At 37.0% G+C, this 18089-nt stretch overlaps 1 pseudogene; it reads left to right on the top strand.

Moving 5' to 3' along the window:
- The first annotated feature begins 1157 nt into the window (after window positions 1-1157).
- On the top strand, window positions 1158-17552 carry LOC145060416 (uncharacterized; annotated as a pseudogene).
- Window positions 17553-18089: the final 537 nt, after the last annotated feature.

The following is an 18089-nucleotide window of genomic DNA, read 5'->3' as shown; positions in this document are numbered from 1 at the left end:
TGACACTGATGTCGTTATGATGTGTCAAACTCGGAAAAAAAAAATAGCACAAAAAGGGACTAAGTTTTATATTTTTTTTTCTCGATTTTGACACTAAATTTTCAATTTATTTTCAATTTCAATACTACCTTATTTTTTGATTAAAATCGACACCGTTTTTTTTTTCAATTAGATTTTCTCTACAAAAATTGTCCGTATCCATGACTCGTGCACTTTTGTCGGGTGACCAACAAAATTGAGTGAAGAATGTTACATATGTCTTTCACTAACAAATTAAGCCATATAATTATCCTTAAATCTACGTTTGCATTATCCACAAATAAGATTTTGATATTAAAGTGAAAAACATATGTATAACTATTTTGTCCGTTAAAATAAAGATTAGGGGGTGTTTGGTATAGAGAATTAGGGGTAGAGAAATGGAATGTATTTCACTTCTCTTGTTTGGTTAGTACTTAAAAAGGACAGAATGAGAAATAATTTAATTCCGTTTCCACCTAATTAATTCTCAATATTTTATAAAGAAAATGGAAGAAACAGTTCTTGGGAAATAAAATTAAAAAAAAAAGATGGGGTGGGGAGGGGGGGGAATTGGTCTCACGAAGCGTCAATAGTATCACATTCGAATCACGTCAAATTCTTGTCGATCAAACGCTACTTCTATTTCTACTATGGCTCGATTGAAGGCGATTTTTTTTTTATTTCTTTTTCATCCATACAATTACTCGTGTGTATTTTTATTTGGTTGACGCCAACGTTTTTTTATTTGGTTTCCAATTTGCTTTTTTGAAAAAGTCATTGCTTATAGGAATACTTTTTTGTTAATGGTTTGCGTAGATACTTTTTTATGGTACATAAGATTTCACATGGTTGTTTTAATATTGCAATAATTTGGAATTACAATGATTTCGACATAGGTCAAAGGTGTTTTAATATGCATTAATTTTCAAATTTATATGTGCATTTTTATACGAATACCTATAAGTAATTTAGGTTTTCAACTTTTCATATTTCATTCAATAATAATACATATATGGCAAATGACATCAATTTTTTGTTAGGATTGTTGTCTTTTGTATTCATTATTTGGTGTGATAATATTATGTTTAATGGTTGAATTACTATTTCAAGCATCTACTGTAAATTTTTTTGTAGGCATGGCAGGGCAAAACAAACACACATGGACTACTGAAGAAGATGCAAAATTGATTGAAGCATTGTTGGAGTTACATGTATCCGAAAAGGATAGTGGTACTGACAACGGATTCAAACCTGGTTATTTGAAAGCGGTGCAACAATTACTAGATGTAAGTCTTCCTAAATCGGGGGAGAATTGATCTCACGCTTCTATGCGTCAATAGGGTATCACATTCGAATCACGTCAAATTCTTGTCGATCAAACGCTACTTCTATTTCTACTATTGCTCGATTGAAGGCGATTTTTTTTTATTTCTTTTTCATCCATACAATTACTCGTGTGTATTTTTATTTGGTTGACGCCAACGTTTTTTTATTTGGTTTCCAGTTTGCTTTTTTGAAAAAGCCATTGCTCATAGGAATACTTTTTTGTTAATGGTTTGCGTAGATACTTTTTTATGGTACATAAGATTTCACATGGTTGTTTTAATATTGCAATAATTTGGAATTACAATGATTTCGACATAGGTCAAAGGTGTTTTAATATGCATTAATTTTCAAATTTATATGTGCATTTTTATACGAATACCTATAAGTAATTTAGGTTTTCAACTTTTCATATTTCATTCAATAATAATACATATATGGCAAATGACATCAATTTTTTGTTAGGATTGTTGTCTTTTGTATTCATTATTTGGTGTGATCATATTATGTTTAATGGTTAAATTACTATTTCAAGCATTTACTGTAAATTTTTTTGTAGCCATGGCAGGGCAAAACAAACACACATGGACTAGTGAAGAAGATGCAAAATTGATTGAAGCATTGTTGGAGTTACATGTATCCGAAAAGGATAGTGGTACTGACAACGGATTCAAACCTGGTTATTTGAAAGCGGTGCAACAATTACTAGATGTAAGTCTTCCTAAATCGGGTTTGAAAGCAGAGCCTCATATTAAATCGAGGATGATGACATGGAAAAACCATTTCAACATCGTACATGATATGGTATATGGAACAAACACGAGTGGATTCGGCTGAGATATGGATAAATGTTGTGTTACAGCCGATGCTGAAGTTTGGGATGAGTACATAAAGGTAATATAATGATTATGTTTAAAAAGACGGCGTTTGAAGTTTTCCGGCGTTGACTTTTGATTTTTGGTGGATTTTCAAGTCGATTCTAATATGGTTCGACGTGGGGAGTCTGCTGGGGTGGGGGTGGGGTTTTATACGGTTATCTAAGTAGTTGTGAATGAAGCTTTAGTTGGAATAATGTCTAAGGTTGCAACTATATTAGGCAAGTATTTGACCCGATTGTGCATGGTCCTTTTGGGTTGCCTTCACCATAGCAACTTGGTAGGATGATTTATTATGAGAGAATAAATATAATTAATATATTATGAGAATAATATAAGGAATAATAATATTGTTATTTGATTAATATAAGTCATAAATTAATTAGGATTAATTTGGTGACTTAAAGAGATTAATTAAATAAGAGGGTATAAACTGTCAATTGTTTGATAGTTACACTTGAGACTGTAAATCCTTATTGGATGAAGGGTGGACGGATTCTTGGGCTAGGGATAGCCTCAAATCGTCCAATGCTTATCTAAGGAAAGGATTTGGATTGCTTTAAGGAAAGATTATCCAACTAGGGTTTAAGGTGAAACCCTTAAGGAGTCTACAAGTATAAATAGACCCCATGGCCAAGGGAAATCGGCATCTCATCTAAAGTAGAGAACCCCTGGCCGATTTCCTACTACCCTCTCTCTCTCTCTCAAATCATCTTCTTTGCTATTTGGTGTTTGTAAGCCATTAGAGGAGTGACAATTGTGGCTCTAGAGCTCCAAGACAACAAGATCAAAACAAGAGATTCAAAGGTAAACTTCTAGATCTGATTTTGTATTGTTCTTATACTTAATTAGTTGTTAGAAGTCTTGGATTCAAAGCATGTTTAATTAGAAAGCCTAGATCCAAGCATTAGGGTTTTGCATGCGCACATAGGAAAGTTCTTATGGCTAAAACCCATCAGTGGTATCAGAGCCTAGATTGGTTTTTATTAAATTGTTGCTTGTTTGTTTGAATCTTGTTTGCAAAATTCGAATTTTGTGTCTCTATGTCAAGAACTCGACGAGTCCCATGGTGGACTTGACGAGTTGGCCTGACTAGACGAGTCCAGTTGGGAACTCGACGAGTTCGAGCGTCAGGAAGGGCCAGATTCGGGATTTTTTCATATTTATCTTATGGAAACTTGCCTTTATCATATTAGATCAATCTTAATCCGATTTTCTGATATATATGACTATAATCTTGATCTAATTAAAGATATTTATCAACCAATAAAATATTTAAGTTCCTTATGTGATAATTAATTAATTATTTTGATTAAATTGGTAATTATCATGCAAGAAATCTTTAAATAAATCAAATATGGATAATTATGGAATTAATTGTTAATAAATATTATTTGATATTTGATCCTCCATGTTTTAAATGTTTAAAACTTGTCCTCAAGTTTTGAAATTTATGTTTTGTGATTAAAAGTTTTAATTTAGACAATTTAAATTTCAAACCCTAGATTTTTTAAAAGTTTAAAATACAACCCTATACTAATATAATATTACAAGATTAATATATATATATATATATATATATATATATGTGTGTGTGTGTGTGTATAAATATATATATATATATATATATATATATATATATATATATATATATATATATATATATATATATATATGTATAACTAAAATGCAAGTCTTACCATTAGTAGGCCTCATTCACAAAGCCGATCTATAAGGTGGGTATAAGGTTGCGACCTATAAAATGGCGCTTAATGGGTGTACACTCACACCCACCGCTTGCTTGATCGGTGGAGGGTCGTTAGCCGAACGGTTAGGATAGGGCAACCTCATCCTCTCATTAAAAGTATAATATGAAATACAAAGTAACTACATATTTTTAAAAAAATTTCCCAATCTTAGTTACTTTAGGAAAAGTGAATTGATGCAATCCCATGAAATTACACTTTGCACCCTTGCTAATAAGTTAGTGGAGTTTGTGTGGTTTACCGGCACACTAATTGGTTCTAAGCAAAGGTGGCAAACGGTGATTCATTGTTTATCATAGTTCAATGGAGCGTGTGTGGTTTACCGGCACATCGAATAGGTGATCGTTACAATGAAGGAACCATGTGAATTTGCATGGTAATTCACACCCGCTTTGTGATCCTCGGTATCCCAGTCACAAACAAGAGGGGCATATCGGGATTTAAACATGCCATTGAATAGTTTCAATGAATCTCATCCGAACCTAGGAATTCTCAATACATTTAGGACTTAAAGTTATGTTTTTATGGTGGAGAATTAGTGAATCGTCATTCACTTACCTTCATATTATTTGCATGTTGGATTACGGCATCCCTTTTCTAATATGTAAATATTGTTGTTGAATCCTAGCCCTAATTTTTCTTATTGGGTGATAATTAGGGATTCATATTCTAATCTATCTTTGTCCTTTCTATTTGTAGATGTCGAACGCAAACAACGTTGCTGTTAGTTCTTTCACATTGATGAGCCTTTGTCAAAAGGTCACTTTCGTTGGGACGAACTTTAGCGAATGGATAAGATACATTCACACCATTGCTCGCTATGAGGATAAGGAGTATGTCCTCGATGAGAAGATCGAGAAAATTAACCCTGAAATCGCTACTCCGGCTGAAATGACCGCTTTTGAAACTCATGAGCGAGATGCAACGAAGGTACATTGCATCATGATAGCCACTATGAACTCCGAATTCCAAAAGTCCTATGAGGACATGTACCCGTACGAGATGCATCAAGACTTATTGGAGAGATACCACCAAAACGTGAGACAAGAGCGTTATGAGATTTTCACTAACATGATTTCCGCTAAGATGGGTCATGAAGAGTCTGTTACCGTGCACCTGAAAAAGATGCAAAGGTATGTCGACCGCCTTCGCAAGTTAAATGTTGACTTTGGGGAAGACTTGGCGATCGACATGGTGATTCACTCTTTGCCTTAGAGCTACAATCAATTTAGGATGATCTATCGCATAAACAAAGAGGAGGTCACCCTAAGCAAACTCCAAGGTCTCTTGAGGGTCGCTGAGAGCAACTTCAAGGACAAGTCTGTTGCACCAACTCCCAATCCGCCCGCTGCTCCTGTCTTGGCTATTGGACAAGGAAAGGGAAAGAAGAGGAAGGCTTCGTCTAAGAACTATCGTAAGGTTAAAGCCCGAGATGGTGCCTCTTCTAGTGGGACCAAGGTTGATCCTGCTAAGCCCTGCCCTAACCCAAAGGAGTCAGAGTGCCACCACTGCCACAAGATAGGACATTGGAAGAGAAGCTACCCAGAGTACCTGCAAGCCATCAAGGAAGGAAAGATCGAGCCGTCTTTCGCAGGTATATACACAATCAAATCTAACGATTCATCTCATGCTATTTCTTGGGTTCTTGATACCGGTTGTGGTTACCACATTTGTTCTAATGTGCAAGGACTAAAAAGAAGTAGGGATGTGGAGGCTGGAAGAATAAATCTAATCATGGGGAACAGAAGATCTACGCCTGTGACCAAGATTGGAGTGTATTCGTTAGTGCTTAGGGATAGTTTAAGTTTAGATTTGAACAATTGTTGCTATTCGCCAGAAATGGCTAGAAACATCATTTCATTTCATGGTTTGTTTAGACAAGGTTTTAGATTTTCTTTTAATAATGAGAATGGTTCTATTTTAGCTTATCTAAATGGTGTCTTTTATTTTGAAGCTATACCATGTAATGGAATATATGAAACTGTTATGATTGTTGATAACTTAGGAAACGATGTTTTGAACATAGATTCTTCCAATAGTATGGATAGAGCATCCTTGTGGCATTGTCGTCTTGGACATGTCAACAAGAAACACATAGCCCAACTCCAAAAGGATGGAGTGTTGGAGTCATTCGACCTTAGGGAAGATGACACGTGCGAGTCTTGTTTACTTGAAAAGATGACTAAGTCACCCTTCACAAGTACTTGCGGAAGGGGTGAGGGTCTATTGGACCTAATACATACCGATGTATGTGGACCGTTTAGATCAACCACGAAGGATGGGAACCGCTTCTACGTGACTTTTACCGATGACTATAGTAGATATGGGTATATCTATTTAATCAAGCAAAAGTCAGAAACTTTTGAAAAGTTCAAAGAGTTCAAGAATGAAGTGGAGAATCAATTGGGCAGGAAAATCAAGATGCTTTGATCCGATCGAGGAGGAGAGTACCTAAGTCTTGAATTCCACGATTATCTCAAGGAGTGTGGAATAGTTTCACAATTGACGCCACTTAGGACACCACAATTGAATGGTGTGGCAGAAAGGCATAATCGAACCTTGCTGGACATGGTTCGCTCTATGATGAGTCGTGCTTCACTACCTATCTCTTTTTGGGGGAATGCCTTAGAGACTGCCGCCCATATCCTTAACCGAGTCCCTACTAAGAAGGTTGCCAAAACACCTCACGAGATGTGGACAGGGAAAGCTCCCTCGTTAGCACATATCAAGGTTTGGGGTTGCGAGGTTTTCGTAAGATGAGATACTCACAACAAGCTCGAACCTCGAAGTGAGCGATGTATTTTCATCGGCTACCCATAGAAATCCTTTGGATATCTCCTCTATAGACCGAAGGACAATATTGTCTTTGTTGCAAGGAGAGGGGTTTTCCGAGAGCGAGAACTCATAGGCCAAGGAGACAGTGGGAGGCAAATCGAGCTTGAAGAGATTCAAGAGTCGATAGATGAAGGAACCTCTACCGCTGGAACTCAACCCGAGGAGGAAACTCCGGTTGAACCGATTGACGAGTCCTTACCTCTTAGACGTTCCGATAGAGTTAGAGTTCAACCCCAGTTTTATGGTTTTCATATTACTACCGAAGGGGACATGTATATTAGTGATGGTACACTAATAAACCTTGATGAACCTAATAGCTATAAGGAAGTCATGGCAGGCCCGGAGTCTGTGAAATGGAAAGAGGCAATGGATAGCGAGATCCAATCCATGTATGATAACCAAATTTGGAATTTGGTTGATTATGTGCCCGGACGTAAGACCGTTGGGTGCAAATGGATCTTCAAGAAGAAGACCGACGTGGATGGAAACGTACACACATATAAAGCGCGATTGGTTGCGAAGGGCTTTACTCAAACTCCCGGAGTTGACTATGATGAGACCTTCTCACCAGTTATGAAGATAAAATCTATTAGAGTGATGCTAGCGATTGCCGCATTTCATGATGATGAGATTTGGCAAATGGATGTCAAGACCGCTTTCCTTAACGGGAAGTTGGCTGAGGATGTTTACATGGCTCAGCCAGAGGGGTTTGTGGATCCGAAGCATCCGAATAGAGTGTGTAAGCTTGAGAAGTCCATTTATGGACTTAAGCAAGCGTCTCGCAGATGGAATCTTTGCTTCGATGAGAAAGTCAAAGAGTTTGGATTTGTACGAAGCGAAGATGAATCGTGTGTATATGTCAAAGCCAGTGGGAGTATAGTAAGCTTTCTCGTCCTATATGTCGATGACATATTACACATAGGAAACGACATCCCGACTCTGCAGGAGGTTAAGTCCTGGCTCGGGAAGTGCTTCACTATGAAGGACCTCGGAGAGGCTTCTTACATTTTGGGAATAAGGATAGTAAGAGAGAGAAGTAAGAGACTAATAGGACTTAGTCAGAACACTTACTTAGAAAAGGTACTGAAACGTTTTAGTATGGAAAACTCGAATAAGGGAGAATTACCGATACAAAGTAGTGCCAAGTTGAGTAAGACTCAAAGTCCGAGTACCGAAGCAGAAATAGCAGAAATGAGCCGAGTACCATACGCTTCCGCAGTTGGCTCAATCATGTACGCTATGACTTGTATTTGCCCTGATGTAGCCTTTGCTTTGAGCATGGTTAGTAGATATCAAGGGAACCCTGGCAGAGCTCATTGGATTGCGGTGAAGAATATCCTTAAGTACCTTCGGAGGACGAAGGAATGGTTCTTAGTCCTCGGAGGGAGTGATGACTTGAAGGTGCGAGGGTATAGTGACGCCAGCTTTCAGACTGACAGCGACAACTACCGTTCGCAGTCGGGCTTGGTCTTTACCCTGAATGGAGGAGCAGTGACATGGAAAAGTTCCAAACAGGAAACCGTAGCTGATTCAACGTGCGAATCAGAGTACATTGTAGCGAGTGAAGCGTCGAAGGAGGCAATATGGCTGAAGAACTTCATCGGTGATCTTGGAGTTGTACCTGCCATAAAGGAGCCCATGGAGATTTTCTGTGATAATGAAGGAGCGGTTGCCTTGACCAAGGAACCGAGGGATCATGGTAGATCTAGACATATCGACAGAAAATATCACTTTATTAGGCATCGTGTAGAAGAAGGACAACTCGTAGTGAAGAGGATATCATCAGAAGATAACCCAGCAGATCCACTTACGAAGGGACTGAGTAGAGTTAAGTAGGGGTGAGCATTTGGACCGGCCCGGACCGAACCGGACCAAACCGGCTCTTGGACCGGACCGGTTATGGAGAATTTTGTGGACCATGGACCGGACCGGATGAGTCGTGTCCGTGTCCGGGTCCAGGTCCGGGTTTTCCGGTTTTTGGACCCGTTTGGACCGGTACAACTTTAATTGCATAGAGTATAATAAGTAATCTACATTTATGTATAATATTATAACTTGCAAAATTAATATGTTTTCGTTTCATGCCTAACTAATCTACATTGATGTATAATATTATAACTTGCAATTTGCAAAAATTAATTTTCCAAATAAAAGCAACTAACATATAAATCAAGTTCACCAACAAAAGTTAAACAATTTTAAGACAAACATACAAAAGTATTACCGTAACAACAAAAACCATAGTTTAAAATTTAAAATCAATCAAACTAACAAATTTCATAAACTCATAATCTAATCTTCCATTGGCCTCTTCCCCATATCATTGTCATCCATATGTAACATATTTAAAGCTTGTGCAATCTCTATATAAACACAAATGAAAATGTTAGTATTTAATAAAAAGTAATAATTGTATAAAAAAAAGAATAAAGATTGTAATTTTTTTTACCCAAAGCTATATCATCATCGTACAAGATGTCACCAACGTTGTCAACTATCGGATTTGTAAACTTTATCACCCAATCTTAGGTGCATAACAAAGCTTCAACTATCAATGTCGATAAACTAGTTTGATACTCACTTACAACTCTACCACAAGTGCTAAACGCGGACTCGGAATTATAGTATAAAATAATACTAAAAAGCTGAAATATTTCAGCTTTGATAGCTCTACTTTGAAGGATTGTAACTCAATGAATATAATACCAAAATAAACAAAATTATAGTCTAAATTCATCTACAAATTGTAAACTAAATGTTGGAAAAAACCGTAGGTCAATCCGACTTAAAACGAATGAGTTATGGGTGTTTAAATAACGTCACAGATTATAAAATCTTGCTAAAAAGCTGAATTTTTTCAACTTTGATAGCTCTACTTTAAAGGATTGTAGCTCAGTGAATATAATACCAAAATAAACAAAATTATAGTCTAAACTCATCTACAAACTGTAAAGTAAATGTTGGAAAAAATCGGAGGTCAATCCGACTTAAAACGAATGAGTTATGGGTGTTTAAAAAACGTCACAGCTTACAAAATGTTGCTGAAAAGCTGAATTTTTTCAGCTTTGATAGCTCTACTTTGAAGGATTGTAACACGGTGAATATAATACCAAAATAAACAAAATTATAGTCTAAATTCATCTACAAGTTATAAACTAAATGTTGGAAAAAACCGCAGGTCAATCTGACTTAAAACGAATGAGTTATGTGCGTTTAAAAAACGTCACAAAAATCTTAATCATGTCCAACCGGTTCTAAACCCGGTAAAAACCGGACCAGACCGGGAAAAAAACCGGACCGGACCGGCGAGAAATCTTAGAACCGAGAACCGGCCCGGGGGTCCAAAAAAATGGTCCGGTCCGGTCCGGTCCACCGGTCCAAATGCCCACCCCTAGAGTTAAGCACTTGCAACATGCTAGGAGTATTGGGCTGAAGGATGATATTAGCATAGATTAGATAGTAGTAGAAACGTGTAATAGATAAATGTAATTAACATTTGATGATTAAATAAAGGAGTTTTATTTTTGAGTAATGTTACTGTCTTATGTTAATTGTTTAACTATTGTTTCATTTTTGCATGTTTTGACTTCCAGAATAATTGAGTTTATTAAGAATAATCGAATTATTCAAATTGTCCACAATCGTTCATATGTTGGAAGTAGGTATGAATGAAGATTGTCGTGAATTGGTGAGTAGATTGTCTAAATGGTATTAGACATAGCAAGAGATTGTTGCGACGTTCATGAGTGCTTATGAACTAGTTTTGAGCATTGGAACAAACCCGCGCTTGCTGGAATCACCTTATGGAATATGATATAAAAGGGTGATCGCAAGACGATAATATCATATAGTCTTAAAACCTAGATATATGGTTTGTTATTTGTTAATTGGTTGTACATTGATGATGCGAAAACACATCAGTAACTCGGTCTTATAAAACGCATTGTTGTGTATAGTTGATCAATGAATAAGTAAATGCATATAAGTTGAAGTTTATTTGTAACTTTTATCCTAAGAAGGTAAAAGCGATATCTCGGCCGCTCGATGATTTGATTTGACTTATGTGCCGAGCCCGGTCAGAACTGAATTGATGTGTTCGATTAAGTTCTATGTCAAATAAATCGGAGATCGAGAAACCTAAATGCTTGACTAATCATTCCATAGAATTGTCAGCATGATATCTAACAGATGACTATACGATCCCTTATCTAAAGGACAAGATTGATTAGATCAGAATTTGACAGCGTCTTTGAGAGCTACGATTGCAAATCGAATTGTACTTGTGCATATAATTGCTAGACTTATCAAAGTGGGAGACTGTTGGAATAGTGTCTAAGGCTACAACTATATTAGGCAAGTATTTGACCTGATTGTGCATGGTCCTTTTGGGTTGCCTTCACCATAGCAACTTGGTAGGATGATTTATTATGAGAGAATAAATATTATTAATATATTATGACAATAATATAAGGAATAATAATATTGTTATTTGATTAATATAAGTCATAAATTAATTAGGATTAATTTGGTGACTTAAAGAGATTAATTAAATAAGAGGGTATAAACTGTCAATTGTTTGATAGTTACACTTGAGACTGTAAATCCTTATTGGATGAAGGGTGGACGGATTCTAGGGCTAAGGATAGCCTTAAATCGTCCAATTCTTATCTAAGGAAAGGATTTGGATTGCTTTAAGGAAGGATTATCCAACTAGGGTTTAAGGTGAAACCCTTAAGGAGTCTACAAGTATAAATAGACCCCATGGCCAAGGGAAATCGGCATCTCATCTAAAGTAGAGAACCCCTGGCCGATTTCCTACTACCCTCTCTCTCTCAAATCATCTTCTTTGTTATTTGGTGTTTGTAAGCCATTAGAAGAGTGACAATTGTGACTCTAGAGCTCCAAGACAACAAGATCAAAACAAGAGATTCAAAGGTAAACTTCTAGATCTGATTTTGTATTGTTCTTATACTTAATTAGTTGTTAGAAGTCTTGGATTCAAAGCATGTTTAATTAGAAATCCTAGATCCAAACATTAGGGTTTTGCATGCGCACATAGGAAAGTTCTTATGGCTAAAACCTATCAGCTTTGACAGTATGTCCAGACAACGTGAGGAACAATGGAGGAATGTAGGAAGAAGGAACGACAGAAGAGTAGGGTTCTTTTCAGATAATGAGAGCGATCGAATGAATGGTAGAAGCGGAGGCTAACAATCAAATGCAGAGTCAGTAAGTGAAGTTACTATCTCATTCTATGTTGCTAACCTCCCTCCTGACCTACAACCAAGGGAATTACGGCATGCATGTGAGAAACTTGGGAATGTAGTAGATGTGTATATTGACCAGAAGCGTTCTAGACTGGGGAGACGGTTTGGTTTTGTACGTTTCATTAAGGTTAAACACAATCAGGAATTGGAGAGGAGATTGTGTGAGTTATGGTTTGGAAACTATCATGTTTTTGCCTCGATTTCTAAGTTCACTAGACAAAATCAAAGCAAATATGATACAGGTTATGGGAAACAATACCAGAAAAAGAAGACGAGTGAATTGAAAGATAGAGATGGACAGAAATAGAAATCTTATGCCAAGGTTGTTGTGGGGGAAGGGACTAGTACTCATAAAGATACTAGTATGGGTCGAAAGGTCATAATTAGGGGTAGAGAATTAACTGGTATGACCGAGTTTCAGTCTACAGTGCTTGCTGAAGTAAGGGAAGCTGCTTTGATTCCGAATCTAATTAACTTATGCTCCGAGGAAGGATTTTCTAATATCAAAATCAGGTATGTCGGTGGATTGTGGGTAGTGGCGTCATTTGAATATGCTAAAGCCTATAATAATTTTTCATCTAATGCTGGTATCCAGAATATAATTTTGTAAGTTTCATGGTATAACTAAAGATTTTGTTATCTCGCAAAGAGCTGTTTGGTTGGAAATTCTTGGGTTGCCTATGTGTGCATGGAATCCATGTGTTTTCAAGAAGATTTCTTCGGTATGGGGATCAGTACTGTTTTCAGATGATGATGAGAATAATTGCATGTCAACCGGAAAAGTATGTGTGTTTACTGGGATTATGGCAAGTATTCAAGAATCGTTATGGGTAACTATTGAAGCTACAGATTACCAGGTATATGTGAAAGAAGTGGCACTGTGGGAACTTGATGTGGCACAAGATGGGAGTTTTGTAGAGGAAGACAATAATTTCGTTGGATCGTTTGACGAAGGAGAAGATGAGTCTTTTGGCTTCAATTCAGATAAAGAAAATGAGGAGCATGATCAGAACCGTGAGGATGCTAATGTTAATGAAGTGAATAGCGAACCTGATTTTATATAGGAAGTGGAGAAAATTAATGTTGCTGGTAATGATGAACTAGGAAATAATAATAGGCCTCACAATGTTCCTGTGCAATCGATGGGTATTGGTCATGGTTCAACTTCGCAAGTTGAGTTTAATAAAATGGAGAATGTGTAGTCGGAGGATCAAAGGAGTAGTGCTAGTATCTCGAAGCCAACAGGTTTCGTGGGTAAAGTTTTCAAAGAAACTCGTAGGCCTTTTCAATATTCAGAGGATAATCTTAGGAAGTCATGGAGTATAGGATCAGTAAAGATTTTGAAGAAAGCTATCCCATCGGTGGGGGCTAACTCGTGTGAAGAAGTGAGTAGGTTTATTGAGAAAGGAAAAATCCTAGGTTATGACGTGGAGAATGCTAAGGCGGGTTTGAAAAATCGTCTAGTCGGTATGGGAGTGCTTCAGTCTTTATGAATTGTGTATCCCTTAATGTTTGTGGCCTAAATACGTCTAAAAACGTAGATGGGTTAAAGAGATTTGCAATAGTAACATGGTGAATTTTATTGGTCTTCAAGAAACGCGTTTGACTCGGGTAGACCTTTTTAAAATAAGGTCTCTTTGTGGTAATTCGGCTTTTGATTTTGCTTGTAGTACGACTAGGGGATGCTCAGGTGGTATTTTGTCGGTGTGGGATACTTCGGTGTTTAAGAAGGAGAGGATACATTGTCATGAAAATGTGGTGATTGTTGAAGGCTGCTGGATTAGAAAAAATATTAAATGTACTATGTTCAATGTGTATGCTCCTCAAGATGTTGGAAAGAAAAGGGATCTATGGCAATATGTGATCTCGTATATGTCCATAGTAAATGGTGATTTTATAGTCTTTGGTGATTTCAATGTGGTCAGATCTTCTAATGAGAGACGTGGGTCTTTGTTCTCTGTCTCGAGACTGCTGATTTTAATAATTTCATTTATGAGGCAAATCTTTTTGACATTCCTATGGAGGGAAGGAAATTCACCCGGATGGACAAGGATAGTGTGAAACTAAGTCGGTTGGATAGATTCCTTATTTCTGAGAGTTTGTTAGATGCTATTCCAGATATCTCGTGTATTGCTTTGGATAGGAAGTGGTCAAACCATTGCCCGTTACTTTTGAAGGAAGATCATAATAATTATGGTCCAATTTCGTTTAAGATTTTTAATTCGTGGCTTCAAATGGATGGTTTTTCTGATGGTTTCTCAACTAGTTAAAGAATTTGTTCCAGACTGTACTTTAAATAAGTGTATTCACCTGAAGAATAAGCTCAAACTCGTTAAAGACAAGATTAAGGAATGGCAAGCTGATATGCGTAAGTTGAAAGGGGAGCAAAGAAAAGAGTTTATTAATCGCTTGCTTGATATTGATAAGTTGATTGATAGTGGGACTGTTTCGGCTGATGACATGGTCGAGAGGAAGAATATTCTTCAACAGGTTTCAGATATTGACAAGGCGGGGAGTATGGACTATGCTCAAAAGGCTAAGGTTAAATAGGAGGTAGAAGGAGACGAGAATTCAAATTTCTTTCATGGCATGTTAAAAAGACAAAGAAAACATATGGCCATTAAAGGAATCTCTCAAGATGGTACTTGGGTGACTAATCCAAGTTTAGTTAAGGAGGCGTTTTTAAAGTTTTACAAAAATAAATTCAAGCATTCTAAGGTGGTCAGGATGGGTACCCCTAGCTCTCGGTTTCGAAAACTAAATGAAGAACAGGCGGAGTCCTTACAAGCTTATTTTTCGAATGATGAAGTCAGGGAGGCGGTGTGGTCATGTGGGAGTGATAGGGCTCCGGGGCCCGACGGGTTTACATTCTGGTTCTTGAAACAATTTTGGAGTCCGTTTGAGAAGGATGTGTATGACTTCATGAGGGAGTTTTTTATACCGGTATCATTTCGCCAGGGTGTAACTCTTCTTTTATTACGTTAATTCCTAAAGTTGAAAATCCAACCGAGATTAAAGATTATAGGCTGATTAGTCTAATTGGGTTGCAGTATAAGATTGTTGCAAAGTTATTGGCTAATAGATTGGCTAAGGTGGTAGAGTATTTAGTCAATCCAGTTCAGTCTGCCTTTATAAAAGGAAGGCAAATTTTAGACCGGTCTCTTATGGTTAATGAAATCGTTAGATGGTCCAAGTTGAAAAAAAAAGAAAATGTTGTTATTTAAAGTAGACTTTGAAAAAGCCTATGACTCAGTCTCATGGGTGTATTTAGATAAGATTATGGAGGTAATGGGTTTTGGTGAGAAATAGCGCATGTGGATTAGGGGTTTCCAGCAGTCTACTAGGTCTTCGGTCCTTCTGAATGGTAATCCGACAGCTGAGTTTCAACTGCAACGTGGTCTTCGTCAAGGAGATCCGTTATCTCCGTTTTTGTTTATACTGATTATGGAAGGTTTCCATGTGTGTATTGAAGATGCTACTCACAATTCGATTTTTAAAGGTGTTACTATTGGAGAATAGAACTTGCATATCTCGCACTTGTTTTAGCAGATGATGCAATCTTTCTTGGAGAAGGGGATGCCGAGAATATCAAGAATTTAATTCGAATTCTTAGGGTTTTCTATATGGAGTCTGGGCTTCAGATTAATCTTCATAAGTCAAAATTGTACGGGGTTGGTGTTGAGCAGGACGATATTGCGCAATTAGTTGCATGTATAGGGTGTGGTGTAGAATCGATTCCTTTTCTTATCTTGGGCTTCCTGTTGGCCAGCTTATGCATAGGAAGTTGGCGTGGGACTCAATTTTTACCAGGTTCTGTAAAAAACTTTCGGGTTGGAAATCAAAGATGTTATCTATTGGAGGCAGATTAAATTTGGTTAGATCATTGCTGGGCAACTTGGGAATTTATTTTCTTTCCATGTTTCGGATGCCTAATTTGGTTTGTAAGGATTTGGAAAGAAGTAAAGCTAGATTCTTTTGGGAAGGTGATGATTGTCAAAGATTCTTACATTGGGTTAAATGGGAGATGGTGTTAAATGATAAAAAAAAATGTTGGACTTTCCATTGGTAGTTTGGAGTCGTTTAACTACTCCTTGCTTTATAAATGGCGTTGGCGGTTTTTGAATAGCTCTAATCTTCTTTGGGTGGACCTCATTAAAAGCTGTTACGGGAGTGATGGAGGGTTTTGCATGGCCTCTCGATCCAAACCAAAGAAAGGAGTTTGGATGGGGATTGTTAATAAAGTTTGGGATATGCACTATAGAGGCTTAATTCTGTTCGAATCTATATGTAGGAGGGTGGGGAATGGCCAAAGTATTAGCTTCTGGAATGATGTTTGGTGTGGTGACATTATTCTTAGAGCTAGATTTCTTCGTTTATGTGTTGTAGCTAGTAATGTTAATGCATTGGTTAGTGACTATCGGGATGGGATGATTGGAGGTTTTAATGGGTTCGGATGTTTGATGGTGGGGTTTTGGCTGATCAGCTTCTTCAACTGATGACGTTGTTGCAGTCGGTGCGCCTTTCAACTAGTAGGGATTCTTGGCGGTGGGTTATTGGGGACGAAGATACGTATTTGGTGAAAGAGACTTGACTGCTTTTAGATCGGCTTAGTCTTCCTTTAGTTGGTGTGGAGACTAGATGGAATACGTGGCTCCCAATAAAAATTAATATTTTTATTTAGAGAGTGGTGCTAAATAGACTTCCTACGAGAGATAATTTGGATAGAATGGGGCTAGACATTACTTCGATGTTGTGTTCGGTGTGTCAACAAGCACGGGAAAGCGTGAATCATTTGTTCTTTAGTTGTACAGTGGATTTTCATCTTTGGCTTAAGGTCGCAAAGTGGGTGGACCTACATATTCCTTCGTTTTCAAGTGTTGAAGAGCAGTTATAGTGGGTCGATGGGTTGACGACCGTGTGGTTTAAAAGGTTGATTATGGATTCAGTTTGCTCCACTTTGCTTTGGGTGATGTGGACGTTTCGAAATGATATCCTGTTTGGGAACAAGAAGATGAAAAAGGAAGTTTTGTTTGATTCCATTGTTTCTTTCTCTATTAATTGGTATAGTGATAGGAATCGTAAGGCTAGCATAAAGTGGACTGATTGGTTGAAAAACCCTATCTTGAACTAATTGTTTTGTTTTGGTTTAGCTAGTTTTTCGCTAGCTTTTAATTCAATTTGCCATTCGAAAAAAAAATATAATGATTATGTTTGTAGTATTTTTAGCGTCATTAATATAGATTGTCAAATTATACTAACCAATTAATTTTTTATATTTCTTGTAGAGTCATAAAGGTGTTGCATGTTTTCGCGATAAACCATTTCCCCAATTCGATAACCTCTATAAAATCTTTGGTAAGGATAGAGCTACTGGTAATGGAGCTACTGATCTTGGAGAAGAAGATGTAACTGAAGAGACACAAAGAAACTCACATGTTGATGTGGAAGGGTTGGAATATTATTGAAGAGACACAACAAACTGCTCGTGTCAATAGTAAACGCAAAAGGCCTCCATTTGATGACACCGATAGCTCTTATAAGGAAGCAGCGAAAGAAATGAAAGATACTTTCAAGGAGGTTGGTGAGAAACTTACTGAAACAATATACAATATAGGAAGACAAGAAAATAAGGAAGCATATGATATGATAGATAAAGTTATCGAAGATATACAACACATGCCAAATATCAATGTCAAATAGTGAATTAAGGCGATTGGCATATTTAGTAAAGATAAATTTCGCGCCCGATCATTTTTTAAGATGACGGAAGAATAAAAGATTTGTTACATGGAAATTATTGCGGATGGCTTAATATCATGATTAGACGATTTTAAGTTATGTTTTTTTTTAAATTTTTTTTTTACGAATATTGAAGTTGACCATTTGCACATTCTATAGTAGACATAGTTATCTTTTTTTAGTTGTTAGGAATATTGAATTTTACTTTTCTGCATATAATATGTTGGACATAGTTTTTGAATAGTATGATTTTCATATTTCTT

Source organism: Lactuca serriola, chromosome 6 (assembly GCF_051521515.1).
Source record: "Lactuca serriola cultivar US96UC23 chromosome 6, Lser_US96UC23_V15, whole genome shotgun sequence".
Lineage (NCBI taxonomy): Eukaryota > Viridiplantae > Streptophyta > Magnoliopsida > Asterales > Asteraceae > Lactuca > Lactuca serriola.
Note: the sequence above shows the minus strand (reverse complement) of the source record. Positions and strands in the feature narration are given on the sequence as shown.